Here is a 17,264-nt window from a genome sequence, read left to right as displayed (position 1 = left end):
ATTTCCTCCTAATGAAAATTAATGCACTCCCCCCATCCCTTGCATCTAACACACCGTTGTTTCAATAATGTTTAAGAAACTAGAACTCGCTTGAAAGAGCACTGGGATTCCTTGAAGATAATTAATAATTGACTTTGATGCCATTGATTGCGATTTGAAAAGAAATATTTTTTAAAACAACCAGTGTGGTTATAACTGTGAAGAACATATAATAATTATAATCAATGATTCCTTTGTATATAAACTCCAGGTTAACTATATCGAGACAGATCGATTTTTTTTTTCGTCAACCGGTTTTATGGTTAGGATTGGGTTCAGTGATACGTCTAGAAATAAGGTTTGAAAATCATTTCTATGTGATTGTTAACATAAAAGTGTTTAGTTAAAATGTGATCATTGACATAGTAAAAACAAGTTAATAAAAAGTCTAGTGTCAATTTAAGCGCAATTTCCTTAATTAACATGCGTCAAGTAGACGTTACCTCTCACTAGCGACTGCCTGAGCCGGTGTGCTTGGTTTGGAACTTCACCGCTTCGCTTCTTCTAGTAGGCCTACAAGATGCTCAGTTTAAAATATATTAAATTTTTTTTTTGTGACCAAACGAAAGGATATTTTTGAAAACTTTCATTGGCAATATTGTTCTAAATTATGGCAGAAATCGATTGGTAAATGTTTCAAGTCGCTAAGTTGTCTGGTTGCCGAGATATGGGCAAAAAACTGCATGTTTTCGAGGTTTTTTGGCTTTTCCGGGAAATCCAGGAAGGAATTCCGGGAATTTTTTTGGCCTATGTTCATCCTCGGAACTTGCTTAACATATTTGCTTTGGAACTAGTCCTCGATATTGCTTCGTTGAGGAGGAGATACGACTTAAAGCTGCGGACACACATCCACACATCCATCCATCCAGAAATGACGAGTTAATAATCACAATTGTCCGTATAGAAATTGCGCTAAAAATACGACAATATGTAGGAGTCTGTGCGTTGGGTTGTTTAATTTTGTAATGAGGGGAAAGTGATTGATTTAAGAAATGGTATTTAATTATATTATAGGTTTTGTCTATTATATTGTTGGCAAGGTATCTGCAGTATGATGGATGAGATAAAATTTTGTCACTTTTGGGAAAACATATATTGTTTTTTTTTTAAACACAGAGCAACGCTTGGTAGTTATTTCTTTATTAAAAATATGACAAGCAAAGTCTTCTCAAATGATGCTATTCTGATAATGTATTTCAAAAATCAATTTGTTTTTTGGTTTTTGTTGTAGCACAGATGTCGCCCTCTAGTGGGAGGCGTGTGCGTGTGTGTGTATGTGTGTATGTGTGTATGTGTGTATGTGTGTATGTGTGTATGTGTGTATGTGTGTATGTGTGTATGTGTGTATGTGTGTATGTGTGTATGTGTGTATGTGTGTATGTGTGTATGTGTGTATGTGTGTATGTGTGTATGTGTGTATGTGTGTATGTGTGTATGTGTGTATGTGTGTATGTGTGTATGTGTGTATGTGTGTATGTGTGTATGTGTGTATGTGTGTATGTGTGTATGTGTGTATGTGTGTATGTGTGTATGTGTGTATGTGTGTATGTGTGTATGTGTGTATGTGTGTATGTGTGTATGTGTGTATGTGTGTATGTGTGTATGTGTGTATGTGTGTATGTGTGTATGTGTGTATGTGTGTATGTGTGTATGTGTGTATGTGTGTATGTGTGTATGTGTGTATGTGTGTATGTGTGTATGTGTGTATGTGTGTATGTGTGTATGTGTGTATGTGTGTATGTGTGTATGTGTGTATGTGTGTATGTGTGTATGTGTGTATGTGTGTATGTGTGTATGTGTGTATGTGTGTATGTGTGTATGTGTGTATGTGTGTATGTGTGTATGTGTGTATGTGTGTATGTGTGTATGTGTGTATGTGTGTATGTGTGTATGTGTGTATGTGTGTATGTGTGTATGTGTGTATGTGTGTATGTGTGTATGTGTGTATGTGTGTATGTGTGTATGTGTGTATGTGTGTATGTGTGTATGTGTGTATGTGTGTATGTGTGTATGTGTGTATGTGTGTATGTGTGTATGTGTGTATGTGTGTATGTGTGTATGTGTGTATGTGTGTATGTGTGTATGTGTGTATGTGTGTATGTGTGTATGTGTGTATGTGTGTATGTGTGTATGTGTGTATGTGTGTATGTGTGTATGTGTGTATGTGTGTATGTGTGTATGTGTGTATGTGTGTATGTGTGTATGTGTGTATGTGTGTATGTGTGTATGTGTGTATGTGTGTATGCGTGTATGCGTGTATGCGTGTATGCGTGTGTAACCCTCACTCAGTGGGGATGCTTTTACCCACTGAGGTGTTGTGGTTAAGACGGGCTGACCCTGAGATTAAGAACACACTGACACCGACAGTTGTTGTCAAGTACTCCTTTATTCACAGCATCGAGCCATGACGGCGATGCAACAGGAAACCAAGAAAACAAAAAATCATACTGTAACCAAAAAGAAAACTGTAGCCCTAAAACAAAAGTAAAGAAAAAGTTACATTCCTGACAACACCACGTGTAGGCTACAATATACACGGGTACAAATAAAATATGTTTCGGCCAGTACACAGTACTGCCAACAAGTACCAATAAGTAGTACTACAAATAAATACTTATATTAATACCCTAACTAGTGTGCATATGCAGCACTAGCAGGAATACACAAGTATTTTAACAAGCATATTTTATATAACTACTCTACCTTCGTTAGGTCTACATCTTGGTCACCGTGTCCACAGACAGCAGCCTTGCGTGTGACTGACACGGCTAGGCATGAAACTACCCACAGTCCCATGTCACATGACATGGGACACAGGTAACATCGCTCACAAGAGCATGAAAAAAACAACAAATAAGTCAACAGGGCCATGACCCCACGGGGGACGCAACTCGATGAATCAAAACATCATTTGTTATCCCCCTTGGCTGGTAACCATATGTGTTACAAGTGTATGCGTGTATGCGTGTATGCGGGTATGCGTGTATGCGTGTATGTGAGTATGTGTGTATGTGTGTATGTGTGTATGTGTGTATGTGTATATGTGTGTATGTGTGTATGTGTGTATGTGTGTATGCGTGTATGCGTGTATGAGTGTAACCGTTTATGTGTGTATGTGTGTATGCGTGTATGTGTGTATGAGTGGAGAGAGGTTGGGGGAGGCTGGGTAATCAACACTTTCTATGCCCTAATGTAAAGCCATGCATGTCCCCATTCAAAGATTGTCATCTGGTTACACTTCAGTGAGCTGCCAATCTTTAATAACAACATCAATAAGTCTTTAAAGAACCAAACAATCTTGTTACAGCCTGCCAAGACAGCTCACAACACATCGAATCGATATCGATTTGTTTGTTTTTAAACCAACACCAAACGTTCATCAATTCATAGCCACTCCATCTTCTATAACAATGAACTGTCTTCTAAATATCAAATGATTTTCACTTAATTGATTTCTTCAATCTTCAATACATTACTAAAAGCCGATGTACATTTGCAAATGTATTCATTAAAATTTCAAACTCATATTTTTATTTGAATGCATTTCTGAAAGCTTCAATACATTTTATAAAAACTCAAATCTTAATGATTTGTATTTATCAATAGCGTTCGCCTTCATAAATCAATATCAAGATATTGCTGCACCATTATAGTTTAGATATTAAAATATCAGTGAAAATTAGCTGTATTGTTCTTAAGAAAAACTCTTTGATTTTTATTATATTATGTGGATTGTTTGTCTATGAAACATAGCTGCATTATTCTTAAGAAAAACAATTTGGTTTTTATAAATGTGGATCGTTTGAATACAAAACATAGCTCCATAATTCTTAAGAAAAATGATTTGATTTTTGTGGTCGATATTTTGATCGTTTTAACATCAAAGAACGTTTATCGTCATTATCGAGAGGATAAGTTATTTCTTCCGTTGTTCTGTGTGTCATTCATCATTTACTCTCCGACATTTTTTTATCAAAGACACCACACACAATCGACGTCAATTTTCTTCTCTGAGAAGCTATTGAACTTGTTAATACTTGCTAATATTATTCAAGTAAAAGTTATCCTTTTGGAATAGGTCAGTGCTTAGAGTAGATGAAGTAGATTTGAGCTGTCTCTGTGAACTTGGCACATGAAGATAGTGTCGGTTAGTTTAATTAAGTGTGTCGTGTGCACAACACAATTCAACAGCCTTCACACATTCACTACAATTAGTTTTGGGTTAGTGTCGTGTGCTTTACAGAGTTTTAGCATATGACTTCATGTTAGAGGTTGCATGCATTACACTAACAGGCAGAGGCGTAGCGACCCTTCCCGGCGCCCAGGGACAAACCTTTCGATTTGCACCCCCCCCCTCGAGATTTCGATTTGCACCCCCCCCCCTTCAAACTTTCAATTTGCACCCCCCTCAACCTTTCAATTTATTTTTCCAACCCATTTTGGCGCCCCCTAAGGTCGGCGCCCGGGGACATATGTCCCCCCCCCCCCTCGCTACGCTACTGCTAAGAGGACTAGAATATTCACTTCCTATTTGATTCTTTCTGGGGGGGGGGGGTAGGGGGTGGGGGGGGGATTACTTTGCCTGCTGAATGTTCGCAGAAGAAATTGATTATACATATCCGTAAGTAATTAAACTTACAGATGCAAAAGTTAACAAAATGAGAGAAGCATGTATGGTATCGTGCAATGACGATATTTAAGAAGCGAATACTATAGTGTATCGTTTAGGTTTGTAGATTTGTTTATTGTGAGCATATTTCGCAATCCACCTGCTTTTAATAATTGACGAGATTAGGTATTTGAGCTATGACTAGACTGAGCTCGTTCAATATTCCAACATCAAACTCATAAATTCTTCTAAAATACCTAAAGCAATTTAAAAAAAAAAGCCTTTCAAAATGTTATAGTCTGAATTTTTAAAAAAATCGATGAGCAAGAAATAAATCACCAACAACGTAAACGACTGGAGGGCGGAAATAATTAATTAAAATTGATGACACATCGGCAACATTGTTTTGGGTTGGCTGGGGTTTGGTGTCGCCACATTAACACGCCACTAACTTCACCCGCCAGTAATGGATATGTACGGTCCTAACCGTTGAGACGCTGTGTGGAACTTAACGCCGCGGGTCCACATTGCGTGATGCACACAGATTTCTCAACCGGTCCGTTTTCCCCTGCCGTCCGCACCACGGACAGGTGCCATTTGTTCTGTTTGTAAACATTCTCACTGCTAGATGTCTTCCTCTTTTCTTTGGTTTTACGCGTCTTATTTCTTCTTCTTCTTGGTTCTTAGTTTTTAGTATTGGAAGGGATCGAGCCTTATATGCCAGAGGGTTTGAACTCGAGACATTTTCGAATTTATCTCGTCTTATCGCGTCTTATTTCATTTACAAACCTTTTAAGCCTTTGTTTTTTTTTTTTGTTTTTTTTTGACCTATCAACAAACTTTTAATAAGCACATGCATTTGGCCGTGAGAAATCAACATGTGAATAGAAACTTGATACATCTCAGCCATAATAAAACTTGAATTTTACCTTTTAACATGATAACTTGATATTTAATTTAAGCCTTTTAAGTCACAATGTTTGTAGGTTTGTCGTCTAATATTACATCTCAATTTATTTCTTTTGTCTATAATAGCGGTTTTTCTCAAAATTTTATGAATCAGAAAATGATGTACGAATCTATATATATAATTCTCTTCTGGGAGACGTTAGAAAACAAGCCAAGCTGCAAGCGCCTCCTTACAGTCCCCTCTCTTTCTCTCTATCACTATCACTACCACCCCCACCCCACCCCCACATGGTCTGGTGAGTTGTGGTCACGCTAAATTAAATGTTTACAAATCGTAGACCCGGGTTTAGTGACGGCTATTAGGGGCGGATAATTTAGTTTGAAACGATTTTAAACTTACAGGAGGTAACTAAGAGGAGGCTGCTTTCACGGGGGGGGGGGGGGGGGGGGGTAGGGTCGGGGTTAGGGGAAAGGGGGGGTTAGTGTTTTAAAGCAAATATTTTCAGTGGCAGCATTGGTACTGCCGAATTCACAAATTATGAATTACTGAAAAGTAGAAAATAAAACAACTAAATAAATAGCGGCGTATGATACGCCGCGGGTTGGCTCGTATAGATTTAAATTGTTAATATTTTGTAATTATACCATTAGCTTATATGACGAGGTGATTGAAGCAGATTCAGTGCCATTTGTGTTTAGTTCTACGCCTAGCCTGGAATAGAAGTTGACGCTTAGTTCAATCTAATTAAGTAGGAAACTTGAAGATAGCTATTAACTTGAGAAGTGTCTTACTTACAATTAAAAGAAACGATGGCAAAAAAGCAAAAGATAACTTTTCCATGCCTTTGGTGCATTGAACAGTTTTTTAAAAAAAAAATATTTTTAATATACGTTTAATTTAATTTTTTAAAGAGCTGTTTTAGTTGTAGAGGAATGTTTCTTTCTATGTGCGTGTACTGTAGATCCTGTAAGGAAAATAAAAAATCTTTCAGAAATAATGTGATACCGACACATTTCAACCAATCCATACGAGAGAAATTTTAGAAGACAATACTAAGTTACACTCAAAAAAAAAAGAGAGAAAAAAAAATTACACTCAATTTAAAAAAGTATACATCTAACGATATAGGAACATGTGTTTCATTGTTTTAAAATTTAAAAAGTGGGCACTGTCATCACACTCAATCACTTTTCTCTACCGAGTATATCAATACAGAAGTCTGTTGCCCTATTCCATCTATTGCTAGCTCTTATCGGGCAGATGAGGCTCGTTAGCTGGGGACAGCCACTCTTCTAGGAGAGACAACTCCAAAATTAAACAACTGCTGCCTTGTAGTTTGTTCTTGGTTGGACAAAGGCTATGGAAGCAAATCCAAAAAGAAAAGCAGGCTGAAATCGGAGTCAATGGCCTCAATGGCGCATAACCAGTTGACACGTAACGCTTAATTGTGTTGGAGGCGTGGTCGAGTCGGCAAAAAGCTCATGGTTGATAAATTCGAACAAAGTCTCGAGTTCAAACCCACTGGCAGATAAATCTCGATCCCCTTCAACACTAATAATTAAGAACGAAGAAGAAGAAGAAGCTAGCTCTTACAAGTTTTGTGTTTAGGATATCAGTATAATTACAATTTTAATATTAAGTCGTGAATAAAGAAATATATATCTTACGCTGTGCGCCGTAAACTATTTAGAAAAGTATAAGGGCAATTTAAAATGTGGTAAGTCAAACGAGGTAAAAGGAAGACAACTCTTATTACTTCAGTTCAACTCAGTCAAGACGTTATGACTTACCCAGTCAACTCACCTATAGGTCACCTAGTTTTAGGTCACCTTGTTACGGCAGAAAACCGTTGTTCTAGAACCACCAATACTCATTCTAATACCTGTCACAGGTTACTGAAGTAGAACCAAAATCACGTGACCAAACAGTGTATTTCGTCATTGAAATAGTATAAAAATATACGTTTTAAACTAGTTCTAAGTGGGTTTTTTATATCCAGGTAGAGCAAAGAGTTTTTATTTATTTCAATACACCATTGTATAATATTGTATTACATTGATCTATATTGATTCCTTTTTTGTATAATACAAAATATGTATATGACGTCAAACTTCATTTCATGGTTTAGCTAGCTGTCTCAGAAAAGGATCAAATAATTCCTTTTTGTGTACTTGTCTTTTTAAAAGAAAATGTACACATTCCCTTTTCAATACCAATCTTATTATTCTTTAAAACATTTTTTAAATTCGAAAAAAAGCAACATGACGTCTTTATTAAAAAAACAGTGTATAGATCGCAATAGACGCAAATGCAGCAGGGTATTATTGTCCATTACACGCGGGCTATTTTAGCGCCAAATTACGTCAAACCTCTGCGCGAGCTGATTGATTTATCGATACAATAGAGGCTGCAAGTATTGAGCTGTTGTGTGAGGATGACATCTTCTGACAGGGATAAACTCCTGTTACGTAATGCGTGCTGGTATTAGTGTAATCCACGGTAATCGGCTTATCCCTTGGTTTCTCTTTCTCTTTATATATATATATATATAAATATATTTATATATATGTTTTATATATCTATATATATATATATATATATATATATATATACATACATACAAATGTATGCATATTTATATGTACACATGTTTATTTACATAAAGCCTATATATATATATATACATATATACATACATACATACATACATACATACATATATATATATATATATATATATACATATATATATATATATATATATATATATATATATATATATATATATATATATATATATATATATATATATATATATTTATATATATATATATATATATATATATATATATATATATATATATATATATATATATATATATATATATATATATTAATATATATATATATATATTAATATATATATATATATATATATATATATATATATATATATATATATATGTGTGTGTGTGTGTGTTTGTAAAATATAATTCAGATCAAATCTTAAAGATTTACTTTTCTATCTGGTAATCTAACGTACACGTACATTACTAAAGTGGCATACATTCTTTTCAAAACAGTTTTGATATATCTAGCAGAGTTATTCCTAGATGTTTTGAAAATTTTGATTTTTCCACCTGTAATTCTGTAATAGTGATACATTTTAAGGTAATTTCAAAACGTCCGCTCTGCTGATCGATTCGTCACCAGTAGCAATCAACCAATCCATCGGTTCATTGAGTATGGCTTAGCGCGTTACACATGCAGATTCCTCACGCTTTAAAACTTGAAATTGATGGAGTGAGGTTTGAGAAATTATGTTATTTTAACACTTATGCGATGTTTGGATTTAATTAATAACCCAATTTTTTTCTTGCAGCTTTATTAATAAAAAAAAAAAAAAAAATAAAATAGTGGAAGGAAATTTAGTACTAATCCATTACAGGGGTTATATTTTTTTATTCTAATTTACCTGTTACAACTTTATTAATGTACAACAAATTAAAGAAAAACAAACACTTGGGAATAAATTAAGTGCTAATCCAATCATAGGGTTATGTTTTTTTCTCTCAATCTTGTAAACCAATCTGGAAAAGATGGAACCAAAAAAAAAATTTGTTAAAGGTTTGTAATCAAGTCCAACCGGAAATTAACGTAAAATACGTTGATGGTCTGCCCATGTTCTAATACTGCTAGAGATTTATGTATCGTAAAACAAAGTTAGTGACGTGAGAAATATATCGAGATGTCTTTTTTTTCAGACATTCACAACATGTTTACACCGGGAAAAAAAAATACAAGTTATTGTTGAACAATTATAACACACAATTAGCCTGTATTCTAAATGGAAGTGAACAGCAGGTAGAAAACTAAAGTGGCAGACACCTATATACATTAGTATCTTAATTAAAAAATCTTTGTTGCATTAGTCTATTAAAGCAACGTGGCCATGGTCACAACTATATATACAGTGCCGGCGCCAGGTTATTTAGCGCCCTAGGCAAAACTTATTAAAACGCCCCCTTTCACACACATTAATTACTGAAACATATGTATAAGATATGTATAAGAAAACAGATAATTAAAAGTGACATTTTAATTTTTTATTAATTGCATACACGTTTGTACAGTTTGCAAGCGTAATCGTATTTTTATTGAAACTGTTGCTAAGTGCACGAGTCTACTTTGTACTTTACGACATAGCCCCCCCCCCCCCCTCGCCCCCCCCCCCCCTTAGAAATTTTAAGTGCTTTCTCTCCCCACCCTCTCTCCCGGGAGAAAAAAGTCTGGAAAAAAACCACTGAATCACTTGTAGTGTTGGGCTCTCTGGTTGAGTTTTAAAACGGAACTTACCTGTTTCAAGCTTTACTGTCTTTAGTTATGATTGTAAAATGTCTATATTGTGTGATTATGTAACGATTTTTTGGTTTTTGAAAAATAAAAGGTTATAAATAATATAGATGCCTAAAATTGTTATATATGAATCTTTTATGAGAGGGTGAAAAATATAAAAAGACAATTAATTAGATGTTTAATTAACGACTAAAACTGTAAGTCTACTAGCATTAAGTATTTCAACTTGATAATGCTAAAAAAAAACTACCAAACTGTTTTGTTTAGAACTTAAGCTCTATATAATTTTACAATAGCAAATAATTACTTAAAGGTGTATTTTTATATATAAGCGGTCAACCTATGGTACAGGAATTTGAAATTAATGTAAAGTTAAGCACGGAATTATCTCCCATTTGAAAATACAAATACCAAAATTTTATTCAAGGGACATAGCTTTAAAAAGAATAGCTAAATTAAACTAATGTAACTAAGAGATGCTTGTAAAACACAATAAAACAATCTAAATTTCATTACGTAATAATTATAATAATTCTTTTACATCAGCTATGTAAACTTTGTAAAAATAATATATTTTACTTATTGATTACTTAACTGTAGGTTTTATTTAAAAGTCCAAAAGTGGTAGCTTTATTATAACATATTTCTTTTAGATTGTGATACTATACATGTAATTGTATCCACTTTACCTATCACTTGCAAATTTTGGATCCCCTAAATAAGGGGACGCCGTTCAAACAATTGAACACGGGTAGCTGCTATAAGGCTGGTAACTAGGTCACCAACCAGTTATAAGGCTCATGCAGGTATTATTGAGCCGTTCATTTGGTTGGTGACCTACTCACCAGCCCTAAAGTCAGAATTAATGATTAAATATTAAAAAAATAACTAATTTGAAAAACAAAGTTAACGGTTAGTTATACATTCCATCCTATTTAATACTATATATCAGGGGTCGGCAACCCTTTGAGGTGGAAGAGCCAAATATGCAATTTACAAAATTTCCCAGTTTTTAAAGAGCCATTAATAATTGTTCTTCAATATTATGGTATTTGATTAGGATTAGCTAAATATGTTTTTTAATGGGTTTAAGTATGAAAAAATATTAATTTATATAAAAACATACACATGTTTCGCACAAAACATAATAAAGTATTTCAACTAGTTCTTTTTGGGATAGTAAAATCCTATTATTAAACTATCCCTACCCAATTTAGGAGTTAATAACTATAAGAATATGTCTATCAAGTCAAATTAATGCACACTGACACATACAAAATTGCCTTCTGAATAAAATAACCTTTACTATTGAAAATATTTGGGGGAAAAAATGTGCACTTCGGTAGAGGAAAGCATAGAACCACTGCCACGGGGCTGACACAGCACAGTTGTGGAGCTGGGCCTTGTGTCCATTCAGCTGTCAGCAGTCTGTATACGCTCTACTACACCTATTCTTAGTGTTTTTATTTTGTTTTAAGTTGTTTTTCAGTATACTATTTTTATGAGCTATGAAAATAAAATAATATAATTATTATGGAACTGGAGAGCCGCATATTGACATTAAAAGAGCCGACCCCTGCTATATATATATATTGAAAGTGGTAATATAGATTCCTAAAAAACTACAGATTTTTCAACTAGAGAACGCCTACCTTTCTTTGTAGTGTGTTCCGTACCGAATTGAAATCATCTAACTTACGATAAACTCGACTACTTGATATACTCTACTACATTCACAACACATATCAAACTACGACATCAACTCGTTTAACTTCACTAAGCTCTACAAACGGTACTCTAAATCAACAATTTCACTGGACCTACTACTACACTTTAACAGTCAATCTCATTCCATACTTTAATACCACAAGAATCAATACTCCCGAACTCCAGAACTACGATACTTCATTACCTGCATTCTCATTTCTCTATTACCAATCAGATTCCACTAGACCTACAACTACACAACAGCCAAATAAAAAATACCACACTTTAACACTTCGGCACTTTATGCGTACGAAACCATAGCAACAGCCTTCCGCCGTTACGCCCAAATCTAAACGAATCATCAAAACGTACCAAACCAGTACAATACTTTGAACACCCCGTCATTACAAAACTCTGTACACCAGGTCAGATTTCCAATTCAAAGTCAGAGAAAACGAGACTTACAAGCCCTATTAAAATTAAATAACCATTTGAAATGTTCGAAATTTAAATAACGTATTTATTTAATCGTTTTCTACATCAATTATGTGACACCAAATTAAAAAGGCAAAGTGACTGGTAAAAATCGCCCCGACCTTTCCAAATTAAGGATATGGGGTTATAGACCTAATTTTGGGGGTGCCAAATGGATAGTTCGTCCTGGGTGTCGAAATAGATCGTGACTCCTTTATAAAAGTTATTAATTATTAGGTACTTTTCGATAATAGTGATTTAACATTTTGCGCCCCACTATGGATGGCGCCCTAGGCGACCGCCTAGTTCGCCTTATAGGTTCGCCGGCCCTGCATATATATCCACCTCTCTCCCCCTCTACAAGTATAGTGTGTCGCAATGGAGGACTAAATATAATAGCCATGCTTTTTCTAAGTATGGGATGGCGTGGTCGACCTGTAGAGAGCACGACTGATGAATCAAAAGTCTGGAGCTCAGATCCTAGGCCTAACCAATTCTGATTTGTAATAGCCCGTACTAGAAATATTATTGACTTTATTGTCCATTTAGCTGCTGGGGTAGCTGAAACAAACTATAGCCATTATCATAAAACGAACGAAACACTACTTGCACGGGGCTTAAAAAAATCGTCATGAAAATATATTTTCTATGAATTACTCCCTGAAATTCCTACGTTTTGTTTAAAAATAAGACAACATTGCTCCAAATTGTATAGCTCTGGAGAGTAAAGTAAGTGCGAATATTGATTTCAATTTCAATATGATTGCCCAAATAAATACATTTCTTCTAAGAGTAGCCCCCCCCCCCCCCCCCCCCGCCATTTGTCGTGATTATCCAGTCCAGACAAGACAAGAGAGTAATTTAAATGTAAGAAAAAAATTGATCTGATTTCAACAGTAAACGCGATGTCATTTATGACCTTCAGGCGATGTTTCCATAAGAGCTTTTTTTTTTTGATTAAAGCTTTATTAAGGCGTTAAATTAGCCAATTAATTTATCTCGCCTCAGTTCGCTCAATGTAGCAACTACATATCGATTTATTAAACTCAAAATTTTCGAAATTTTTAAAAAGTAAATATTGAAATAAAAATAATAGACATTGCTTGCTTTTTTTTTAAAAAAAGAATGGAATTTTAAAAAATTAAATTTAAAGAAATAGCTTGTGGTAAAGCCCATGGTTGTTCTTGGCTGGACAAAGACTATGGAAGAAAATCCAAAAAGAAAAGGAAGCTGAAATCGGAGTCAATTGCCTCTTGGCCAATAACCAGTTGACACGTACACTTAATTGTGTTGGAGGGGATCCCTTCCAGCATTAAAATTAAGAACGAAGAGGAGGAAGGCTAAAAAAAAAAATATATTTTTGACAATCTTTTAAACGGTCGGTTTGAAAATTTGCTCAAACGAATGAATTTTCCGTATAAGCTGGATAGAAGCTCGATTCACAGTTAAACTTGTAGTTGTATCAGCTGCAATTCCAATTCTAAAACTGATTGTGTAGTCATGGAAGGAATAAAAACAAACGGTGCCATTATGCTCGAGGTAATTGCTTCAATTCATTGCCATTAGCTGATAACTGAAACGTGACGTCACGCTTTAATGATTTACCGGAAACTGTCGCTAATTGATTTCCCTTTCAGCTTGATTTGAGACGTCTTCGGTTGTTTAATTGTTCGTTCGTTATGGCAAGTTCTAGATAGCTCAAGCGTGCTTCTCATTTCTGCAGGATATTTTCTTGCGTATACATGCTGTTAATAACGATACACTTGCTAATAAGTACCTGAAACAATAATACTTCAGCATTTTGTTTATTTGGAATGCTCTAAAACTTTTCCTGCAATATTTAATTATCAAATGACGTACATACGGAAAAAAAATGACTGTCCTATTAATATTCAAAGAATTAATGACTTACATGAATAAATAACGGCCTCAATGAACTAGTGACACATAAAACAAACAAGCTTTTCTTTTTGGATTTTATATTAATGTTTAAACTACTCCATTACATAAATATAAAAACGAAAAACAAAAAAAGAAAACAAAAAAGTCAACAACAATCCAGCTTTTGTGAACATATAATTAGAAATTTAAGAAGCGAATTTTTTTCCCCACTGTTGTTGAAAGCGAACAAAGACTCGAGTAGCTATTTTGATATTTTTTTACTCTGTCGCCTTGTATTGAAAAACAAAACGCGATGTAGGTTTACAGTACTTGCTTGCTCATGAACAGTATAAAATATATTCTTGTACACTGTTTTCATTACATTATTTAATTTTCATGATGGGGAACTTTCTAGTGTTTTCTTGACTGTATATGTCATCGTTTCATTTTTACCAGTGATTATTTCAGACATTTTTCTCCATGGGGGGGGGGGGGGAAGACACATGGAACTTACAAAGGGGTGGGGGGGGGTGGACTTAAATTCCCGGGGTGGCTGATCGACACTGGTTAGGGTAGTCTATGTATTTTCTATATGCATTTTTTTCTATTTTCTCCCTGAAGCTTTGGGTGTGCAAGGGGTCACTAGCCCCCAATTTCACCCACCCTTGAGACATGGCTGAAAGAAACTCTGCACTTTAAGAATATTGAATACTAATTTGAAAATAAAAATGCTTTAATGGCTTTATTTATTATGGATATATCCTTCCCAAGTTTTATCTTTTTTTTATGCCTAAAAAGAAATGACTGAAAGAGTCCGCTAAAACAAACATTATTTTATACGCTATCTATTCATGATATTATCTCAATATTACAATTTCTAATATAGACAGAAACGTCAATTTTTTATGTTTGCTCAGATATCACTGTTATAAAAATTACCATAGTCATTTAGTCACAACGTCAACACTGGCCCAGCAGCCTCGTTTCAAAAACTATATTGACACACGTCCCTGATCGTGGCACCCAATCGTCTGCTGTTATCTCATCTGGATGGTCGTCTGTTTGTTCGAGCCTGTGGACACAGCGACGTCACACCGACGTCTGGACGCTGGGGTCGAGTGTGTGTCCCGGGGAGGTACGCAAATACCATTTGATGCGAGCGTGCAGGGTTGATGCTACAGTGTAATGTAATTCGGTTGAACTGTGTCCTCGTCGCTATTGGCTTCATTTTGTATTGTACATAAGTGAGGACATATCGACGACACATACACACCACAGCACACAACTATATAAATAAATGGGAGACGGACGTTTTCCTAAAAAAAGGCTTGCCCGAATGCCGTTTACCCGAAGGTAGTTTGCCGGAATGGACGCTTGCCCGAATGGATAATCGCTCGAATGGACACTTTCCGAATGGACACTTGCCCAAATGGATATTTGCCCGCATGGATAATTGTCTGAATGGATACTTGCCCGAATCGAAAGTAAAGGCGGTTGGTCATGATGTTGACCACTAGATCCTTTCTACTCTACTTCACCTGCCACCAGGGCCGAAAGGGAGCTTTACCCACATTCTCTAGCTAGACGCTGCCTACGTTTAGTTCAGCTCGTTGGTAGTATTAGCCGGAAACTAACCTGTTGCTTGTTGATGCACAGACTCACCCTGCCAATTTAAAAGTGACCGGAAAGATACGCAATGCTAAGCTGCCCAACGGAAAGCTGAGCACACAAAATGTGCGCAAAGGCATTTATGTTTTTCTTAAATCAACCATTTATAAGATAAACAAAGAATGACCACATATACACTGTAGCATAATAAAACATCTTCACGTAATACGACAAAATTAAAGTGTAGTATTATAATGAATTTGTATTTGCTCAGTTTTCTGTTTGCGTACTTTTTCCGATTGCGTATTTTTCAGGTAACCGAATTCAAAATAATTTAAAACAGCTATTAGTTATGCAGTTAGCTTACATCCGAGTTATTTGAAAAAATGAAAAACACTTTCATTAACACAACCTTGAAATTTTCTCTATGTTTTAATTAATTAATCAAGACCTCAGTTTTTTCTTATTCTTATTGTAATTTTGGACGGTGTTTCTTCCAACATAATTAGATATTAAGTGTTAATATCCTATGCGCCGTAGAGGCAGTTGACTCTTATTCCAGCCTGGTTTTCTTTCTGTATTTGTTTCTATAGCCTTTGTCCATCCAAGAACAAACTGCGAGATTTTGGAGCCTTCTCTCCTAGATTGTTGCAGTCTCCAACATATGCCCGGGGATATGCACTTTTTACCGAACTCGTGACTTTTCTGTTTAGCAGCCAGGAGCTTTACCGACCCTACTACGTCGACCAATTGAACTCTGCTTACACCAATGTCTTTTGTTTATAAAAAAAATATTTTTACTTAAAAGCAACGAAACAATCTATTAATTTCGATAAACAGCTCAAAACGTATATAAGCTAATTACAAAATATCACTTTCTTCTGTACGGCGAAATTCACGCTGTAAAAAAAATAAAAAAAAAAAATAACAGAATCTCATTACTTTTTTCACATATTTACATGCATTTATTTTTTGCTTTATCAATATCATCGATTTCCTAGTCGAAACAATCTCCCTCCCTCCCCCATCTCGTGTTTAATTAAATTATCCTACGCTCTGCTCGGCGTATGCTTGAATATTTGCCACGAATGGCACTGAACTAAAAAAAAATTCATCTCACAAATGAAGGTTTTTATTTCTTTAGTTCGGCCTGCTCTGTAGACTGAATAGAATGCGCGTAACTACCGCATGTTAATGCTAGGAGATCCCAGATTGAAGAATCGATCACTGGATGTAGTTTCTAAATACCTGAAGACGCCCGAGAGCTCTGGGGCCAACATGCACAGACCCCCCGGGGAGGAGCTCTGATCGTATATTACCTACTCTGCGAGACGTCATTTTCTACGGTAAGATCAGGGATTAGGGTAGGAGATTAGAAATACCTGTCTAATTTGTAGGGGTCACGTGTTGATGTATGGGTCTGTTTGGCTTGGTGGTATAGCGATGGGCTGGCTTGGCGGTATATAGATGGGCTAGCTTGGTGGTATAGCGATGGGCTGAGATGGTGGTATATAGATGGGCTGGTTTGGTGGTATATTGGTGGGTTGAACTGGTGGTATAGCGATGGACTTGCTTGGTGGCATATAGATGGGCTGGGTTGGTATTATATCGATGAGCAGGTCGAGTCGTAAATCGATGGGTTTGCTTGGTGGTATAACAATAATCTGAAGTGGTCTGTTT

General features: G+C 35.5%; 1 protein-coding gene across 1 annotated transcript in view; it reads left to right on the top strand.

Annotated features, from left to right (window-relative positions):
- The window catches only part of LOC131953763 (dual 3',5'-cyclic-AMP and -GMP phosphodiesterase 11A), a 121,221-nt gene that overhangs the window by 16,361 nt on the left and 87,596 nt on the right, over window positions 1-17,264 (top strand). The window lies entirely within an intron of this gene.

The sequence above is a fragment of the Physella acuta genome, unplaced genomic scaffold (genome assembly GCF_028476545.2).
Source record: "Physella acuta isolate Inbredline_101_S28 unplaced genomic scaffold, ASM2847654v3 ptg000949l, whole genome shotgun sequence".
NCBI lineage: Eukaryota > Metazoa > Mollusca > Gastropoda > Physidae > Physella > Physella acuta.
This window is presented reverse-complemented; position numbering and strand designations above follow the sequence as displayed.